Genomic DNA, 16,988 nt, shown 5'->3' with positions numbered 1-16,988 from the left:
GGGGCGTGGGTTCGAATCCCACCGCTGCCAGGGAAATCTTTTGGAAAGCTCCTGAGGCTGCGAAGCGACTGGAGAAGTGACGCTGCATGCTCATCCAAACTTAGCCGCTTTCGCATTCTTTGCCATTTAGCAAAGTCAGTGCTGGAAGCTTGTCCCAGCCTCTGCTCCATTCCAACAGAGGCACACCAATAATTTACAATCATAGGAGAGGTGCAATAAAAAACAAACAAACAATTCAACGAATTTGAAAATTATATTAATGAAAAACAATGAGTAGTCTACAAGAATGGAGACAGCCAATGTCACTCATGGAAAGTTTTGGGTGAAATAACAGCTGCCTGATCATTTTGATTTTAAATGCAACACAGCTGGCTATCGTTTTCACATAAGCCCCAAAAGCCTTGATTAGCGGATTCAGGTGTGCTTGATCATAGATGGACCTCCACTCCACAGGAAGGGGGCCACCAGAAGTAGGACTGCATACCCTGTATTAAGGATGCCTTTACGGCGGCGAATTACAAGGCATCAGCTTGTGGCGAAGCGCAACCCAAATACAGCGACGATGATCCCTACACCGCTGTTCTGCTCTCCAGAGCAAATACAGAGCAGTGACACTCTCGATAAATGAGCGATCAACAACAGACATCTTGTAAAAAGATGGCTACCAACGGGGTTTGAAACTTTTTGAAACTTTCGCCTCTGACGCACCTGACGTGCGTAAATTTCGCTTCAAACTTTTGTTTTTATGCGCGTCCATTTCGCTCTTGACGGGTGAATGAACACAAAGTGGTCACGCGTATAAATAGAAGCGGCAGGCGCGAATTTAGACGCGTATTCGCGTTTGGTGTGAACGTAGCATAAGGCGCTGGATTAAGGCTACAGTCTCTTCGGGGGTGTGGGTTTGAATCCCACTGCTGCCAAGACAGAGTTTTGGAAGGCTATTGTGCATACCCAAAAAAAAAAAAAAAGTTCTTTGCCCGCATTCCAGAGGCTTTGCAAAGAAGGTCCGGTGGCCGACGTTCTCTCTATCTTTGGGGTGGGGGAAGAGGGCAGAAAACGGCCCACAAAAGCGCAAATCCCAGGGTAGCGTTGCCGAGTGGTCTAAGGCGCTGGATTTAGGCTCCAGTCTCTTCGGGGGCGTGGGTTTGAATCCCATCGCTGCCAGCAGCCATTTTAACCAAGGCAGGGAGGTCCTCTAACCCGCTTGGCATCGGGATTATTTCACGCAAACAGGATTAGACTGCAGCAGTTCTGCAGAGTAAGTATTAGGGAGGCCGTTCCACCTGTGGAAGAGACCCTTGGAGCGCAACCCGACGAGGTAGCATGGCCGCGCGGTCTAATGCTACATTCACACCAAACGGGAATATGCGTCTGGTCCGAGTGTTTTCAATGTTAAGTCAATGGTAAAACGCGTTAACACGCGCCTGGAGTTCTTGCGGCGCGAATGAGGCGCGGCGCGGTAGACGCGAATTCGCCTCATCCGCGCGTCTAGTTCGCGCGAATGGCGCGAATTGAGCGTCTGGCGCGTTAGGTGCGTTAAGCGCGAATTGTGCTTTTTTGTGAATCACGCGTCTGACAAAAATTCGCGTCTGCTACCCGAGGTGAAAAATCGGAACTTCTGTGTCAATTCACACCGCGTTAACCAATCAGGAGCTGCTTGATGCTGACCTCCACTCTACAGGAAGGGGGCCACCAGGAGTAGGACTGCATACCCCTGTATAAAGGATGCCTTTACGGCGGCGAATTACAAGGCATCAGCTTGCAGCGAAGCGCGACAAGAAAAAAAAAGGGACCACAAGGGTGAATGTGCCAGGGTAGTGTGGCAGAGTGGTCTAAGGCTCTGGATTAAGGCTCCACTATCTTCGGGGGTGTGAGTTTGAGTCCCACTACTGCCAAGACAGAGTTTCGGAAGGCTATTGTGCCTACACAAAAAAAAAAAAAAAAACGTTTTTTGCCCGCACTCCAGAGGCTTTGCAAAGAAGGTCCGGCGGCCGACGTTTTCTCTGTCTTTGGGGTGGGGAAAAAAGGGCCCACGAAGGTGAACATTCCAGGGTAGCACATTCCAGGGTAGCGTGGCCGAGTGGTTTAAGGCGTTTGAGTTAGGCTCCAGACTCCTCGGGGGAGTTGGTTCAAATCCCATTGCTGCCAGCAGCCATTTTAACCAAGGCAGGGAGGCCCTCTAACCCGCTTGGGAGCGGGCTTGTTTTACGCAAACAGGAATAGACTGCAGCCGTTCCGCAGAGTCAGTATTAGGGAGGTCGTTTGACCTGTCGTAAAGACCCGTGGAACACCCCATGACAAGGTAGCGTGGCCGAGCGGTCTAAGGCACTGGATTAAGGCTCCAGTCTCTTTGGGGGCGTGGGTTCGAATCCCACCGCTGCCAGGGAAATCTTTTGGAAAGCTCCTGAGGCTGCGAAGCGACTGGAGAAGTGACCCTGCATGCTCATCCAAACTTAGCCGCTTTCGCATTCTTTGCCATTTAGCAAAGTCAGTGCTGGAAGCTTGTCCCAGCCTCTGCTCCATTCCAACAGAGGCACACCAATAATTTACAATCATAGGAGAGGTGCAATAAAAAACAAACAAACAATTCAACGAATTTGAAAATTATATTAATGAAAAACAATGAGTAGTCTACAAGAATGGAGACAGCCAATGTCACTCATGGAAAGTTTTGGGTGAAATAACAGCTGCCTGATCATTTTGATTTTAAATGCAACACAGCTGGCTATCGTTTTCACATAAGCCCCAAAAGCCTTGATTAGCGGATTCAGGTGTGCTTGATCATAGATGGACCTCCACTCCACAGGAAGGGGGCCACCAGAAGTAGGACTGCATACCCTGTATTAAGGATGCCTTTACGGCGGCGAATTACAAGGCATCAGCTTGTGGCGAAGCGCAACCCAAATGCAGCGACGATGATCCCTACACCGCTGTTCTGCTCTCCAGAGCAAATACAGAGCAGTGACACTCTCGATAAATGAGCGATCAACAACAGACATCTTGTAAAAAGATGGCTACCAACGGGGTTCGAAACTTTTTGAAACTTTCGCCTCTGACGCACCTGACGTGCGTAAATTTCGCTTCAAACTTTTGTTTTTATGCGCGTCCATTTCGCTCTTGACGGGTGAATGAACACAAAGTGGTCACGCGTATAAATAGAAGCGGCAGGCGCGAATTTAGACGCGTATTCGCGTTTGGTGTGAACGTAGCATAAGGCGCTGGATTAAGGCTACAGTCTCTTCGGGGGTGTGGGTTTGAATCCCACTGCTGCCAAGACAGAGTTTTGGAAGGCTATTGTGCATACCCAAAAAAAAAAAAAAAGTTCTTTGCCCGCATTCCAGAGGCTTTGCAAAGAAGGTCCGGCGGCCGACGTTCTCTCTATCTTTGGGGTGGGGGAAGAGGGCAGAAAACGGCCCACAAAAGCGCAAATCCCAGGGTAGCGTTGCCGAGTGGTCTAAGGCGCTGGATTTAGGCTCCAGTCTCTTCGGGGGCGTGGGTTCGAATCCCATCGCTGCCAGCAGCCATTTTAACCAAGGCAGGGAGGTCCTCTAACCCGCTTGGCATCGGGATTATTTCACGCAAACAGGATTAGACTGCAGCAGTTCTGCAGAGTAAGTATTAGGGAGGCCGTTCCACCTGTGGAAGAGACCCTTGGAGCGCAACCCGAAGGGGGAGCATGGCCGCATGGTCTAATGCTACATTCACACCAAACGGGAATATGCGTCTGGTCCGAGTGATTTCAATGTTAAGTCAATGGTAAAACGCGTTAACACGCGCCTGGAGTTCTTGCGGCGCGAATGAGGCGCGGCGCGGTAGACGCGAATTCGCCTCATCCGCGCGTCTAGTTCGCGCGAATGGCGCGAATTGAGCGTCTGGCGCGTTAGGTGCGTTAAGCGCGAATTGTGCTTTTTTGTGAATCACGCGTCTGACAAAAATTCGCGTCTGCTACCCGAGGTGAAAAATCGAAACTTCTGTGTCAATTCACGCCGCGTTAACCAATCAGGAGCTGCTTGATGCTGACCTCCACTCTACAGGAAGGGGGCCACCAGGAGTAGGACTGCATACCCCTGTATAAAGGATGCCTTTACGGCGGCGAATTACAAGGCATCAGCTTGCAGCGAAGCGCGACAAGAAAAAAAAAGGGACCACGAGGGTGAATGTGCCAGGGTAGTGTGGCCGAGTGGTCTAAGGCTCTGGATTAAGGCTCCAGTATCTTCGGGGGTGTGAGTTTGAGTCCCACTACTGCCAAGACAGAGTTTCGGAAGGCTATTGTGCCAACACAAAAAAAAAAAAAAAACGTTTTTTGCCCGCACTCCAGAGGCTTTGCAAAGAAGGTCCGGCGGCCGACGTTTTCTCTGTCTTTGGGGTGGGGAAAAAAGGGCCCACGAAGGTGAACATTCCAGGGTAGCACATTCCAGGGTAGCGTGGCCGAGTGGTTTAAGGCGTTTGAGTTAGGCTCCAGACTCCTCGGGGGCGTTGGTTCAAATCCCATTGCTGCCAGCAGCCATTTTAACCAAGGCAGGGAGGCCCTCTAACCCGCTTGGGAGCGGGCTTGTTTTACGCAAACAGGAATAGACTGCAGCCGTTCCGCAGAGTCAGTATTAGGGAGGTCGTTTGACCTGTCGTAAAGACCCGTGGAACACACCATGACAAGGTAGCGTGGCCGAGCGGTCTAAGGCGCTGGATTAAGGCTCCAGTCTCTTCGGGGGCGTGGGTTCGAATCCCACCGCTGCCAGGGAAATCTTTTGGAAAGCTCCTGAGGCTGCGAAGCGACTGGAGAAGTGACGCTGCATGCTCATCCAAACTTAGCCGCTTTCGCATTCTTTGCCATTTAGCAAAGTCAGTGCTGGAAGCTTGTCCCAGCCTCTGCTCCATTCCAACAGAGGCACACCAATAATTTACAATCATAGGAGAGGTGCAATAAAAAACAAACAAACAATTCAACGAATTTGAAAATTATATTAATGAAAAACAATGAGTAGTCTACAAGAATGGAGACAGCCAATGTCACTCATGGAAAGTTTTGGGTGAAATAACAGCTGCCTGATCATTTTGATTTTAAATGCAACACAGCTGGCTATCGTTTTCACATAAGCCCCAAAAGCCTTGATTAGCGGATTCAGGTGTGCTTGATCATAGATGGACCTCCACTCCACAGGAAGGGGGCCACCAGAAGTAGGACTGCATACCCTGTATTAAGGATGCCTTTACGGCGGCGAATTACAAGGCATCAGCTTGTGGCGAAGCGCAACCCAAATACAGCGACGATGATCCCTACACCGCTGTTCTGCTCTCCAGAGCAAATACAGAGCAGTGACACTCTCGATAAATGAGCGATCAACAACAGACATCTTGTAAAAAGATGGCTACCAACGGGGTTTGAAACTTTTTGAAACTTTCGCCTCTGACGCACCTGACGTGCGTAAATTTCGCTTCAAACTTTTGTTTTTATGCGCGTCCATTTCGCTCTTGACGGGTGAATGAACACAAAGTGGTCACGCGTATAAATAGAAGCGGCAGGCGCGAATTTAGACGCGTATTCGCGTTTGGTGTGAACGTAGCATAAGGCGCTGGATTAAGGCTACAGTCTCTTCGGGGGTGTGGGTTTGAATCCCACTGCTGCCAAGACAGAGTTTTGGAAGGCTATTGTGCATACCCAAAAAAAAAAAAAAAGTTCTTTGCCCGCATTCCAGAGGCTTTGCAAAGAAGGTCCGGTGGCCGACGTTCTCTCTATCTTTGGGGTGGGGGAAGAGGGCAGAAAACGGCCCACAAAAGCGCAAATCCCAGGGTAGCGTTGCCGAGTGGTCTAAGGCGCTGGATTTAGGCTCCAGTCTCTTCGGGGGCGTGGGTTTGAATCCCATCGCTGCCAGCAGCCATTTTAACCAAGGCAGGGAGGTCCTCTAACCCGCTTGGCATCGGGATTATTTCACGCAAACAGGATTAGACTGCAGCAGTTCTGCAGAGTAAGTATTAGGGAGGCCGTTCCACCTGTGGAAGAGACCCTTGGAGCGCAACCCGACGAGGTAGCATGGCCGCGCGGTCTAATGCTACATTCACACCAAACGGGAATATGCGTCTGGTCCGAGTGTTTTCAATGTTAAGTCAATGGTAAAACGCGTTAACACGCGCCTGGAGTTCTTGCGGCGCGAATGAGGCGCGGCGCGGTAGACGCGAATTCGCCTCATCCGCGCGTCTAGTTCGCGCGAATGGCGCGAATTGAGCGTCTGGCGCGTTAGGTGCGTTAAGCGCGAATTGTGCTTTTTTGTGAATCACGCGTCTGACAAAAATTCGCGTCTGCTACCCGAGGTGAAAAATCGGAACTTCTGTGTCAATTCACACCGCGTTAACCAATCAGGAGCTGCTTGATGCTGACCTCCACTCTACAGGAAGGGGGCCACCAGGAGTAGGACTGCATACCCCTGTATAAAGGATGCCTTTACGGCGGCGAATTACAAGGCATCAGCTTGCAGCGAAGCGCGACAAGAAAAAAAAAGGGACCACAAGGGTGAATGTGCCAGGGTAGTGTGGCAGAGTGGTCTAAGGCTCTGGATTAAGGCTCCACTATCTTCGGGGGTGTGAGTTTGAGTCCCACTACTGCCAAGACAGAGTTTCGGAAGGCTATTGTGCCTACACAAAAAAAAAAAAAAAACGTTTTTTGCCCGCACTCCAGAGGCTTTGCAAAGAAGGTCCGGCGGCCGACGTTTTCTCTGTCTTTGGGGTGGGGAAAAAAGGGCCCACGAAGGTGAACATTCCAGGGTAGCACATTCCAGGGTAGCGTGGCCGAGTGGTTTAAGGCGTTTGAGTTAGGCTCCAGACTCCTCGGGGGAGTTGGTTCAAATCCCATTGCTGCCAGCAGCCATTTTAACCAAGGCAGGGAGGCCCTCTAACCCGCTTGGGAGCGGGCTTGTTTTACGCAAACAGGAATAGACTGCAGCCGTTCCGCAGAGTCAGTATTAGGGAGGTCGTTTGACCTGTCGTAAAGACCCGTGGAACACCCCATGACAAGGTAGCGTGGCCGAGCGGTCTAAGGCACTGGATTAAGGCTCCAGTCTCTTTGGGGGCGTGGGTTCGAATCCCACCGCTGCCAGGGAAATCTTTTGGAAAGCTCCTGAGGCTGCGAAGCGACTGGAGAAGTGACCCTGCATGCTCATCCAAACTTAGCCGCTTTCGCATTCTTTGCCATTTAGCAAAGTCAGTGCTGGAAGCTTGTCCCAGCCTCTGCTCCATTCCAACAGAGGCACACCAATAATTTACAATCATAGGAGAGGTGCAATAAAAAACAAACAAACAATTCAACGAATTTGAAAATTATATTAATGAAAAACAATGAGTAGTCTACAAGAATGGAGACAGCCAATGTCACTCATGGAAAGTTTTGGGTGAAATAACAGCTGCCTGATCATTTTGATTTTAAATGCAACACAGCTGGCTATCGTTTTCACATAAGCCCCAAAAGCCTTGATTAGCGGATTCAGGTGTGCTTGATCATAGATGGACCTCCACTCCACAGGAAGGGGGCCACCAGAAGTAGGACTGCATACCCTGTATTAAGGATGCCTTTACGGCGGCGAATTACAAGGCATCAGCTTGTGGCGAAGCGCAACCCAAATGCAGCGACGATGATCCCTACACCGCTGTTCTGCTCTCCAGAGCAAATACAGAGCAGTGACACTCTCGATAAATGAGCGATCAACAACAGACATCTTGTAAAAAGATGGCTACCAACGGGGTTCGAAACTTTTTGAAACTTTCGCCTCTGACGCACCTGACGTGCGTAAATTTCGCTTCAAACTTTTGTTTTTATGCGCGTCCATTTCGCTCTTGACGGGTGAATGAACACAAAGTGGTCACGCGTATAAATAGAAGCGGCAGGCGCGAATTTAGACGCGTATTCGCGTTTGGTGTGAACGTAGCATAAGGCGCTGGATTAAGGCTACAGTCTCTTCGGGGGTGTGGGTTTGAATCCCACTGCTGCCAAGACAGAGTTTTGGAAGGCTATTGTGCATACCCAAAAAAAAAAAAAAAGTTCTTTGCCCGCATTCCAGAGGCTTTGCAAAGAAGGTCCGGCGGCCGACGTTCTCTCTATCTTTGGGGTGGGGGAAGAGGGCAGAAAACGGCCCACAAAAGCGCAAATCCCAGGGTAGCGTTGCCGAGTGGTCTAAGGCGCTGGATTTAGGCTCCAGTCTCTTCGGGGGCGTGGGTTCGAATCCCATCGCTGCCAGCAGCCATTTTAACCAAGGCAGGGAGGTCCTCTAACCCGCTTGGCATCGGGATTATTTCACGCAAACAGGATTAGACTGCAGCAGTTCTGCAGAGTAAGTATTAGGGAGGCCGTTCCACCTGTGGAAGAGACCCTTGGAGCGCAACCCGAAGGGGGAGCATGGCCGCATGGTCTAATGCTACATTCACACCAAACGGGAATATGCGTCTGGTCCGAGTGATTTCAATGTTAAGTCAATGGTAAAACGCGTTAACACGCGCCTGGAGTTCTTGCGGCGCGAATGAGGCGCGGCGCGGTAGACGCGAATTCGCCTCATCCGCGCGTCTAGTTCGCGCGAATGGCGCGAATTGAGCGTCTGGCGCGTTAGGTGCGTTAAGCGCGAATTGTGCTTTTTTGTGAATCACGCGTCTGACAAAAATTCGCGTCTGCTACCCGAGGTGAAAAATCGAAACTTCTGTGTCAATTCACGCCGCGTTAACCAATCAGGAGCTGCTTGATGCTGACCTCCACTCTACAGGAAGGGGGCCACCAGGAGTAGGACTGCATACCCCTGTATAAAGGATGCCTTTACGGCGGCGAATTACAAGGCATCAGCTTGCAGCGAAGCGCGACAAGAAAAAAAAAGGGACCACGAGGGTGAATGTGCCAGGGTAGTGTGGCCGAGTGGTCTAAGGCTCTGGATTAAGGCTCCAGTATCTTCGGGGGTGTGAGTTTGAGTCCCACTACTGCCAAGACAGAGTTTCGGAAGGCTATTGTGCCAACACAAAAAAAAAAAAAAAACGTTTTTTGCCCGCACTCCAGAGGCTTTGCAAAGAAGGTCCGGCGGCCGACGTTTTCTCTGTCTTTGGGGTGGGGAAAAAAGGGCCCACGAAGGTGAACATTCCAGGGTAGCACATTCCAGGGTAGCGTGGCCGAGTGGTTTAAGGCGTTTGAGTTAGGCTCCAGACTCCTCGGGGGCGTTGGTTCAAATCCCATTGCTGCCAGCAGCCATTTTAACCAAGGCAGGGAGGCCCTCTAACCCGCTTGGGAGCGGGCTTGTTTTACGCAAACAGGAATAGACTGCAGCCGTTCCGCAGAGTCAGTATTAGGGAGGTCGTTTGACCTGTCGTAAAGACCCGTGGAACACACCATGACAAGGTAGCGTGGCCGAGCGGTCTAAGGCGCTGGATTAAGGCTCCAGTCTCTTCGGGGGCGTGGGTTCGAATCCCACCGCTGCCAGGGAAATCTTTTGGAAAGCTCCTGAGGCTGCGAAGCGACTGGAGAAGTGACGCTGCATGCTCATCCAAACTTAGCCGCTTTCGCATTCTTTGCCATTTAGCAAAGTCAGTGCTGGAAGCTTGTCCCAGCCTCTGCTCCATTCCAACAGAGGCACACCAATAATTTACAATCATAGGAGAGGTGCAATAAAAAACAAACAAACAATTCAACGAATTTGAAAATTATATTAATGAAAAACAATGAGTAGTCTACAAGAATGGAGACAGCCAATGTCACTCATGGAAAGTTTTGGGTGAAATAACAGCTGCCTGATCATTTTGATTTTAAATGCAACACAGCTGGCTATCGTTTTCACATAAGCCCCAAAAGCCTTGATTAGCGGATTCAGGTGTGCTTGATCATAGATGGACCTCCACTCCACAGGAAGGGGGCCACCAGAAGTAGGACTGCATACCCTGTATTAAGGATGCCTTTACGGCGGCGAATTACAAGGCATCAGCTTGTGGCGAAGCGCAACCCAAATACAGCGACGATGATCCCTACACCGCTGTTCTGCTCTCCAGAGCAAATACAGAGCAGTGACACTCTCGATAAATGAGCGATCAACAACAGACATCTTGTAAAAAGATGGCTACCAACGGGGTTTGAAACTTTTTGAAACTTTCGCCTCTGACGCACCTGACGTGCGTAAATTTCGCTTCAAACTTTTGTTTTTATGCGCGTCCATTTCGCTCTTGACGGGTGAATGAACACAAAGTGGTCACGCGTATAAATAGAAGCGGCAGGCGCGAATTTAGACGCGTATTCGCGTTTGGTGTGAACGTAGCATAAGGCGCTGGATTAAGGCTACAGTCTCTTCGGGGGTGTGGGTTTGAATCCCACTGCTGCCAAGACAGAGTTTTGGAAGGCTATTGTGCATACCCAAAAAAAAAAAAAAAGTTCTTTGCCCGCATTCCAGAGGCTTTGCAAAGAAGGTCCGGTGGCCGACGTTCTCTCTATCTTTGGGGTGGGGGAAGAGGGCAGAAAACGGCCCACAAAAGCGCAAATCCCAGGGTAGCGTTGCCGAGTGGTCTAAGGCGCTGGATTTAGGCTCCAGTCTCTTCGGGGGCGTGGGTTTGAATCCCATCGCTGCCAGCAGCCATTTTAACCAAGGCAGGGAGGTCCTCTAACCCGCTTGGCATCGGGATTATTTCACGCAAACAGGATTAGACTGCAGCAGTTCTGCAGAGTAAGTATTAGGGAGGCCGTTCCACCTGTGGAAGAGACCCTTGGAGCGCAACCCGACGAGGTAGCATGGCCGCGCGGTCTAATGCTACATTCACACCAAACGGGAATATGCGTCTGGTCCGAGTGTTTTCAATGTTAAGTCAATGGTAAAACGCGTTAACACGCGCCTGGAGTTCTTGCGGCGCGAATGAGGCGCGGCGCGGTAGACGCGAATTCGCCTCATCCGCGCGTCTAGTTCGCGCGAATGGCGCGAATTGAGCGTCTGGCGCGTTAGGTGCGTTAAGCGCGAATTGTGCTTTTTTGTGAATCACGCGTCTGACAAAAATTCGCGTCTGCTACCCGAGGTGAAAAATCGGAACTTCTGTGTCAATTCACACCGCGTTAACCAATCAGGAGCTGCTTGATGCTGACCTCCACTCTACAGGAAGGGGGCCACCAGGAGTAGGACTGCATACCCCTGTATAAAGGATGCCTTTACGGCGGCGAATTACAAGGCATCAGCTTGCAGCGAAGCGCGACAAGAAAAAAAAAGGGACCACAAGGGTGAATGTGCCAGGGTAGTGTGGCAGAGTGGTCTAAGGCTCTGGATTAAGGCTCCACTATCTTCGGGGGTGTGAGTTTGAGTCCCACTACTGCCAAGACAGAGTTTCGGAAGGCTATTGTGCCTACACAAAAAAAAAAAAAAAAACGTTTTTTGCCCGCACTCCAGAGGCTTTGCAAAGAAGGTCCGGCGGCCGACGTTTTCTCTGTCTTTGGGGTGGGGAAAAAAGGGCCCACGAAGGTGAACATTCCAGGGTAGCACATTCCAGGGTAGCGTGGCCGAGTGGTTTAAGGCGTTTGAGTTAGGCTCCAGACTCCTCGGGGGAGTTGGTTCAAATCCCATTGCTGCCAGCAGCCATTTTAACCAAGGCAGGGAGGCCCTCTAACCCGCTTGGGAGCGGGCTTGTTTTACGCAAACAGGAATAGACTGCAGCCGTTCCGCAGAGTCAGTATTAGGGAGGTCGTTTGACCTGTCGTAAAGACCCGTGGAACACCCCATGACAAGGTAGCGTGGCCGAGCGGTCTAAGGCACTGGATTAAGGCTCCAGTCTCTTTGGGGGCGTGGGTTCGAATCCCACCGCTGCCAGGGAAATCTTTTGGAAAGCTCCTGAGGCTGCGAAGCGACTGGAGAAGTGACCCTGCATGCTCATCCAAACTTAGCCGCTTTCGCATTCTTTGCCATTTAGCAAAGTCAGTGCTGGAAGCTTGTCCCAGCCTCTGCTCCATTCCAACAGAGGCACACCAATAATTTACAATCATAGGAGAGGTGCAATAAAAAACAAACAAACAATTCAACGAATTTGAAAATTATATTAATGAAAAACAATGAGTAGTCTACAAGAATGGAGACAGCCAATGTCACTCATGGAAAGTTTTGGGTGAAATAACAGCTGCCTGATCATTTTGATTTTAAATGCAACACAGCTGGCTATCGTTTTCACATAAGCCCCAAAAGCCTTGATTAGCGGATTCAGGTGTGCTTGATCATAGATGGACCTCCACTCCACAGGAAGGGGGCCACCAGAAGTAGGACTGCATACCCTGTATTAAGGATGCCTTTACGGCGGCGAATTACAAGGCATCAGCTTGTGGCGAAGCGCAACCCAAATGCAGCGACGATGATCCCTACACCGCTGTTCTGCTCTCCAGAGCAAATACAGAGCAGTGACACTCTCGATAAATGAGCGATCAACAACAGACATCTTGTAAAAAGATGGCTACCAACGGGGTTCGAAACTTTTTGAAACTTTCGCCTCTGACGCACCTGACGTGCGTAAATTTCGCTTCAAACTTTTGTTTTTATGCGCGTCCATTTCGCTCTTGACGGGTGAATGAACACAAAGTGGTCACGCGTATAAATAGAAGCGGCAGGCGCGAATTTAGACGCGTATTCGCGTTTGGTGTGAACGTAGCATAAGGCGCTGGATTAAGGCTACAGTCTCTTCGGGGGTGTGGGTTTGAATCCCACTGCTGCCAAGACAGAGTTTTGGAAGGCTATTGTGCATACCCAAAAAAAAAAAAAAAGTTCTTTGCCCGCATTCCAGAGGCTTTGCAAAGAAGGTCCGGCGGCCGACGTTCTCTCTATCTTTGGGGTGGGGGAAGAGGGCAGAAAACGGCCCACAAAAGCGCAAATCCCAGGGTAGCGTTGCCGAGTGGTCTAAGGCGCTGGATTTAGGCTCCAGTCTCTTCGGGGGCGTGGGTTCGAATCCCATCGCTGCCAGCAGCCATTTTAACCAAGGCAGGGAGGTCCTCTAACCCGCTTGGCATCGGGATTATTTCACGCAAACAGGATTAGACTGCAGCAGTTCTGCAGAGTAAGTATTAGGGAGGCCGTTCCACCTGTGGAAGAGACCCTTGGAGCGCAACCCGAAGGGGGAGCATGGCCGCATGGTCTAATGCTACATTCACACCAAACGGGAATATGCGTCTGGTCCGAGTGATTTCAATGTTAAGTCAATGGTAAAACGCGTTAACACGCGCCTGGAGTTCTTGCGGCGCGAATGAGGCGCGGCGCGGTAGACGCGAATTCGCCTCATCCGCGCGTCTAGTTCGCGCGAATGGCGCGAATTGAGCGTCTGGCGCGTTAGGTGCGTTAAGCGCGAATTGTGCTTTTTTGTGAATCACGCGTCTGACAAAAATTCGCGTCTGCTACCCGAGGTGAAAAATCGAAACTTCTGTGTCAATTCACGCCGCGTTAACCAATCAGGAGCTGCTTGATGCTGACCTCCACTCTACAGGAAGGGGGCCACCAGGAGTAGGACTGCATACCCCTGTATAAAGGATGCCTTTACGGCGGCGAATTACAAGGCATCAGCTTGCAGCGAAGCGCGACAAGAAAAAAAAAGGGACCACGAGGGTGAATGTGCCAGGGTAGTGTGGCCGAGTGGTCTAAGGCTCTGGATTAAGGCTCCAGTATCTTCGGGGGTGTGAGTTTGAGTCCCACTACTGCCAAGACAGAGTTTCGGAAGGCTATTGTGCCAACACAAAAAAAAAAAAAAAACGTTTTTTGCCCGCACTCCAGAGGCTTTGCAAAGAAGGTCCGGCGGCCGACGTTTTCTCTGTCTTTGGGGTGGGGAAAAAAGGGCCCACGAAGGTGAACATTCCAGGGTAGCACATTCCAGGGTAGCGTGGCCGAGTGGTTTAAGGCGTTTGAGTTAGGCTCCAGACTCCTCGGGGGCGTTGGTTCAAATCCCATTGCTGCCAGCAGCCATTTTAACCAAGGCAGGGAGGCCCTCTAACCCGCTTGGGAGCGGGCTTGTTTTACGCAAACAGGAATAGACTGCAGCCGTTCCGCAGAGTCAGTATTAGGGAGGTCGTTTGACCTGTCGTAAAGACCCGTGGAACACACCATGACAAGGTAGCGTGGCCGAGCGGTCTAAGGCGCTGGATTAAGGCTCCAGTCTCTTTGGGGGCGTGGGTTCGAATCCCACCGCTGCCAGGGAAATCTTTTGGAAAGCTCCTGAGGCTGCGAAGCGACTGGAGAAGTGACGCTGCATGCTCATCCAAACTTAGCCGCTTTCGCATTCTTTGCCATTTAGCAAAGTCAGTGCTGGAAGCTTGTCCCAGCCTCTGCTCCATTCCAACAGAGGCACACCAATAATTTACAATCATAGGAGAGGTGCAATAAAAAACAAACAAACAATTCAACGAATTTGAAAATTATATTAATGAAAAACAATGAGTAGTCTACAAGAATGGAGACAGCCAATGTCACTCATGGAAAGTTTTGGGTGAAATAACAGCTGCCTGATCATTTTGATTTTAAATGCAACACAGCTGGCTATCGTTTTCACATAAGCCCCAAAAGCCTTGATTAGCGGATTCAGGTGTGCTTGATCATAGATGGACCTCCACTCCACAGGAAGGGGGCCACCAGAAGTAGGACTGCATACCCTGTATTAAGGATGCCTTTACGGCGGCGAATTACAAGGCATCAGCTTGTGGCGAAGCGCAACCCAAATGCAGCGACGATGATCCCTACACCGCTGTTCTGCTCTCCAGAGCAAATACAGAGCAGTGACACTCTCGATAAATGAGCGATCAACAACAGACATCTTGTAAAAAGATGGCTACCAACGGGGTTCGAAACTTTTTGAAACTTTCGCCTCTGACGCACCTGACGTGCGTAAATTTCGCTTCAAACTTTTGTTTTTATGCGCGTCCATTTCGCTCTTGACGGGTGAATGAACACAAAGTGGTCACGCGTATAAATAGAAGCGGCAGGCGCGAATTTAGACGCGTATTCGCGTTTGGTGTGAACGTAGCATAAGGCGCTGGATTAAGGCTACAGTCTCTTCGGGGGTGTGGGTTTGAATCCCACTGCTGCCAAGACAGAGTTTTGGAAGGCTATTGTGCATACCCAAAAAAAAAAAAAAAGTTCTTTGCCCGCATTCCAGAGGCTTTGCAAAGAAGGTCCGGCGGCCGACGTTCTCTCTATCTTTGGGGTGGGGGAAGAGGGCAGAAAACGGCCCACAAAAGCGCAAATCCCAGGGTAGCGTTGCCGAGTGGTCTAAGGCGCTGGATTTAGGCTCCAGTCTCTTCGGGGGCGTGGGTTCGAATCCCATCGCTGCCAGCAGCCATTTTAACCAAGGCAGGGAGGTCCTCTAACCCGCTTGGCATCGGGATTATTTCACGCAAACAGGATTAGACTGCAGCAGTTCTGCAGAGTAAGTATTAGGGAGGCCGTTCCACCTGTGGAAGAGACCCTTGGAGCGCAACCCGAAGGGGGAGCATGGCCGCATGGTCTAATGCTACATTCACACCAAACGGGAATATGCGTCTGGTCCGAGTGATTTCAATGTTAAGTCAATGGTAAAACGCGTTAACACGCGCCTGGAGTTCTTGCGGCGCGAATGAGGCGCGGCGCGGTAGACGCGAATTCGCCTCATCCGCGCGTCTAGTTCGCGCGAATGGCGCGAATTGAGCGTCTGGCGCGTTAGGTGCGTTAAGCGCGAATTGTGCTTTTTTGTGAATCACGCGTCTGACAAAAATTCGCGTCTGCTACCCGAGGTGAAAAATCGAAACTTCTGTGTCAATTCACGCCGCGTTAACCAATCAGGAGCTGCTTGATGCTGACCTCCACTCTACAGGAAGGGGGCCACCAGGAGTAGGACTGCATACCCCTGTATAAAGGATGCCTTTACGGCGGCGAATTACAAGGCATCAGCTTGCAGCGAAGCGCGACAAGAAAAAAAAAGGGACCACGAGGGTGAATGTGCCAGGGTAGTGTGGCCGAGTGGTCTAAGGCTCTGGATTAAGGCTCCAGTATCTTCGGGGGTGTGAGTTTGAGTCCCACTACTGCCAAGACAGAGTTTCGGAAGGCTATTGTGCCAACACAAAAAAAAAAAAAAAAACGTTTTTTGCCCGCACTCCAGAGGCTTTGCAAAGAAGGTCCGGCGGCCGACGTTTTCTCTGTCTTTGGGGTGGGGAAAAAAGGGCCCACGAAGGTGAACATTCCAGGGTAGCACATTCCAGGGTAGCGTGGCCGAGTGGTTTAAGGCGTTTGAGTTAGGCTCCAGACTCCTCGGGGGCGTTGGTTCAAATCCCATTGCTGCCAGCAGCCATTTTAACCAAGGCAGGGAGGCCCTCTAACCCGCTTGGGAGCGGGCTTGTTTTACGCAAACAGGAATAGACTGCAGCCGTTCCGCAGAGTCAGTATTAGGGAGGTCGTTTGACCTGTCGTAAAGACCCGTGGAACACACCATGACAAGGTAGCGTGGCCGAGCGGTCTAAGGCGCTGGATTAAGGCTCCAGTCTCTTCGGGGGCGTGGGTTCGAATCCCACCGCTGCCAGGGAAATCTTTTGGAAAGCTCCTGAGGCTGCGAAGCGACTGGAGAAGTGACGCTGCATGCTCATCCAAACTTAGCCGCTTTCGCATTCTTTGCCATTTAGCAAAGTCAGTGCTGGAAGCTTGTCCCAGCCTCTGCTCCATTCCAACAGAGGCACACCAATAATTTACAATCATAGGAGAGGTGCAATAAAAAACAAACAAACAATTCAACGAATTTGAAAATTATATTAATGAAAAACAATGAGTAGTCTACAAGAATGGAGACAGCCAATGTCACTCATGGAAAGTTTTGGGTGAAATAACAGCTGCCTGATCATTTTGATTTTAAATGCAACACAGCTGGCTATCGTTTTCACATAAGCCCCAAAAGCCTTGATTAGCGGATTCAGGTGTGCTTGATCATAGATGGACCTCCACTCCACAGGAAGGGGGCCACCAGAAGTAGGACTGCATACCCTGTATTAAGGATGCCTTTACGGCGGCGAATTACAA

At 50.5% G+C, this 16,988-nt stretch overlaps 14 non-coding genes across 14 annotated transcripts; all 14 read left to right on the top strand.

The window, feature by feature from the left end:
* Positions 1 to 1,082: 1,082 nt before the first annotated feature.
* trnal-uag (transfer RNA leucine (anticodon UAG)) lies at positions 1,083 to 1,164 on the top strand. The gene has a single exon. It is a non-coding gene; the product is annotated as a tRNA-Leu (tRNA).
* Positions 1,165 to 2,301: 1,137 nt separating this feature from the next.
* On the top strand, positions 2,302 to 2,383 carry trnal-aag (transfer RNA leucine (anticodon AAG)). Its single transcript has one exon. It is a non-coding gene; the product is annotated as a tRNA-Leu (tRNA).
* A 1,052-nt stretch (positions 2,384 to 3,435) lies between these two features.
* trnal-uag (transfer RNA leucine (anticodon UAG)) lies at positions 3,436 to 3,517 on the top strand. The gene has a single exon. It is a non-coding gene; the product is annotated as a tRNA-Leu (tRNA).
* Positions 3,518 to 4,653: 1,136 nt separating this feature from the next.
* Positions 4,654 to 4,735, top strand: trnal-aag (transfer RNA leucine (anticodon AAG)). The gene has a single exon. It is a non-coding gene; the product is annotated as a tRNA-Leu (tRNA).
* A 1,052-nt stretch (positions 4,736 to 5,787) lies between these two features.
* Positions 5,788 to 5,869, top strand: trnal-uag (transfer RNA leucine (anticodon UAG)). Its single transcript has one exon. It is a non-coding gene; the product is annotated as a tRNA-Leu (tRNA).
* Positions 5,870 to 7,005: 1,136 nt separating this feature from the next.
* Positions 7,006 to 7,087, top strand: trnal-aag (transfer RNA leucine (anticodon AAG)). Its single transcript has one exon. It is a non-coding gene; the product is annotated as a tRNA-Leu (tRNA).
* Positions 7,088 to 8,139: 1,052 nt separating this feature from the next.
* On the top strand, positions 8,140 to 8,221 carry trnal-uag (transfer RNA leucine (anticodon UAG)). Its single transcript has one exon. It is a non-coding gene; the product is annotated as a tRNA-Leu (tRNA).
* A 1,136-nt stretch (positions 8,222 to 9,357) lies between these two features.
* trnal-aag (transfer RNA leucine (anticodon AAG)) lies at positions 9,358 to 9,439 on the top strand. The gene has a single exon. It is a non-coding gene; the product is annotated as a tRNA-Leu (tRNA).
* Positions 9,440 to 10,491: 1,052 nt separating this feature from the next.
* On the top strand, positions 10,492 to 10,573 carry trnal-uag (transfer RNA leucine (anticodon UAG)). Its single transcript has one exon. It is a non-coding gene; the product is annotated as a tRNA-Leu (tRNA).
* A 1,137-nt stretch (positions 10,574 to 11,710) lies between these two features.
* Positions 11,711 to 11,792, top strand: trnal-aag (transfer RNA leucine (anticodon AAG)). Its single transcript has one exon. It is a non-coding gene; the product is annotated as a tRNA-Leu (tRNA).
* A 1,052-nt stretch (positions 11,793 to 12,844) lies between these two features.
* trnal-uag (transfer RNA leucine (anticodon UAG)) lies at positions 12,845 to 12,926 on the top strand. Its single transcript has one exon. It is a non-coding gene; the product is annotated as a tRNA-Leu (tRNA).
* A 1,136-nt stretch (positions 12,927 to 14,062) lies between these two features.
* On the top strand, positions 14,063 to 14,144 carry trnal-aag (transfer RNA leucine (anticodon AAG)). The gene has a single exon. It is a non-coding gene; the product is annotated as a tRNA-Leu (tRNA).
* Positions 14,145 to 15,196: 1,052 nt separating this feature from the next.
* Positions 15,197 to 15,278, top strand: trnal-uag (transfer RNA leucine (anticodon UAG)). The gene has a single exon. It is a non-coding gene; the product is annotated as a tRNA-Leu (tRNA).
* Positions 15,279 to 16,415: 1,137 nt separating this feature from the next.
* trnal-aag (transfer RNA leucine (anticodon AAG)) lies at positions 16,416 to 16,497 on the top strand. Its single transcript has one exon. It is a non-coding gene; the product is annotated as a tRNA-Leu (tRNA).
* The last annotated feature ends 491 nt before the right edge of the window (positions 16,498 to 16,988 follow it).

This window comes from Garra rufa, chromosome 2 (genome assembly GCF_049309525.1).
Source record: "Garra rufa chromosome 2, GarRuf1.0, whole genome shotgun sequence".
Taxonomy (NCBI): domain Eukaryota; kingdom Metazoa; phylum Chordata; class Actinopteri; order Cypriniformes; family Cyprinidae; genus Garra; species Garra rufa.
Note: the sequence above shows the minus strand (reverse complement) of the source record. Positions and strands in the feature narration are given on the sequence as shown.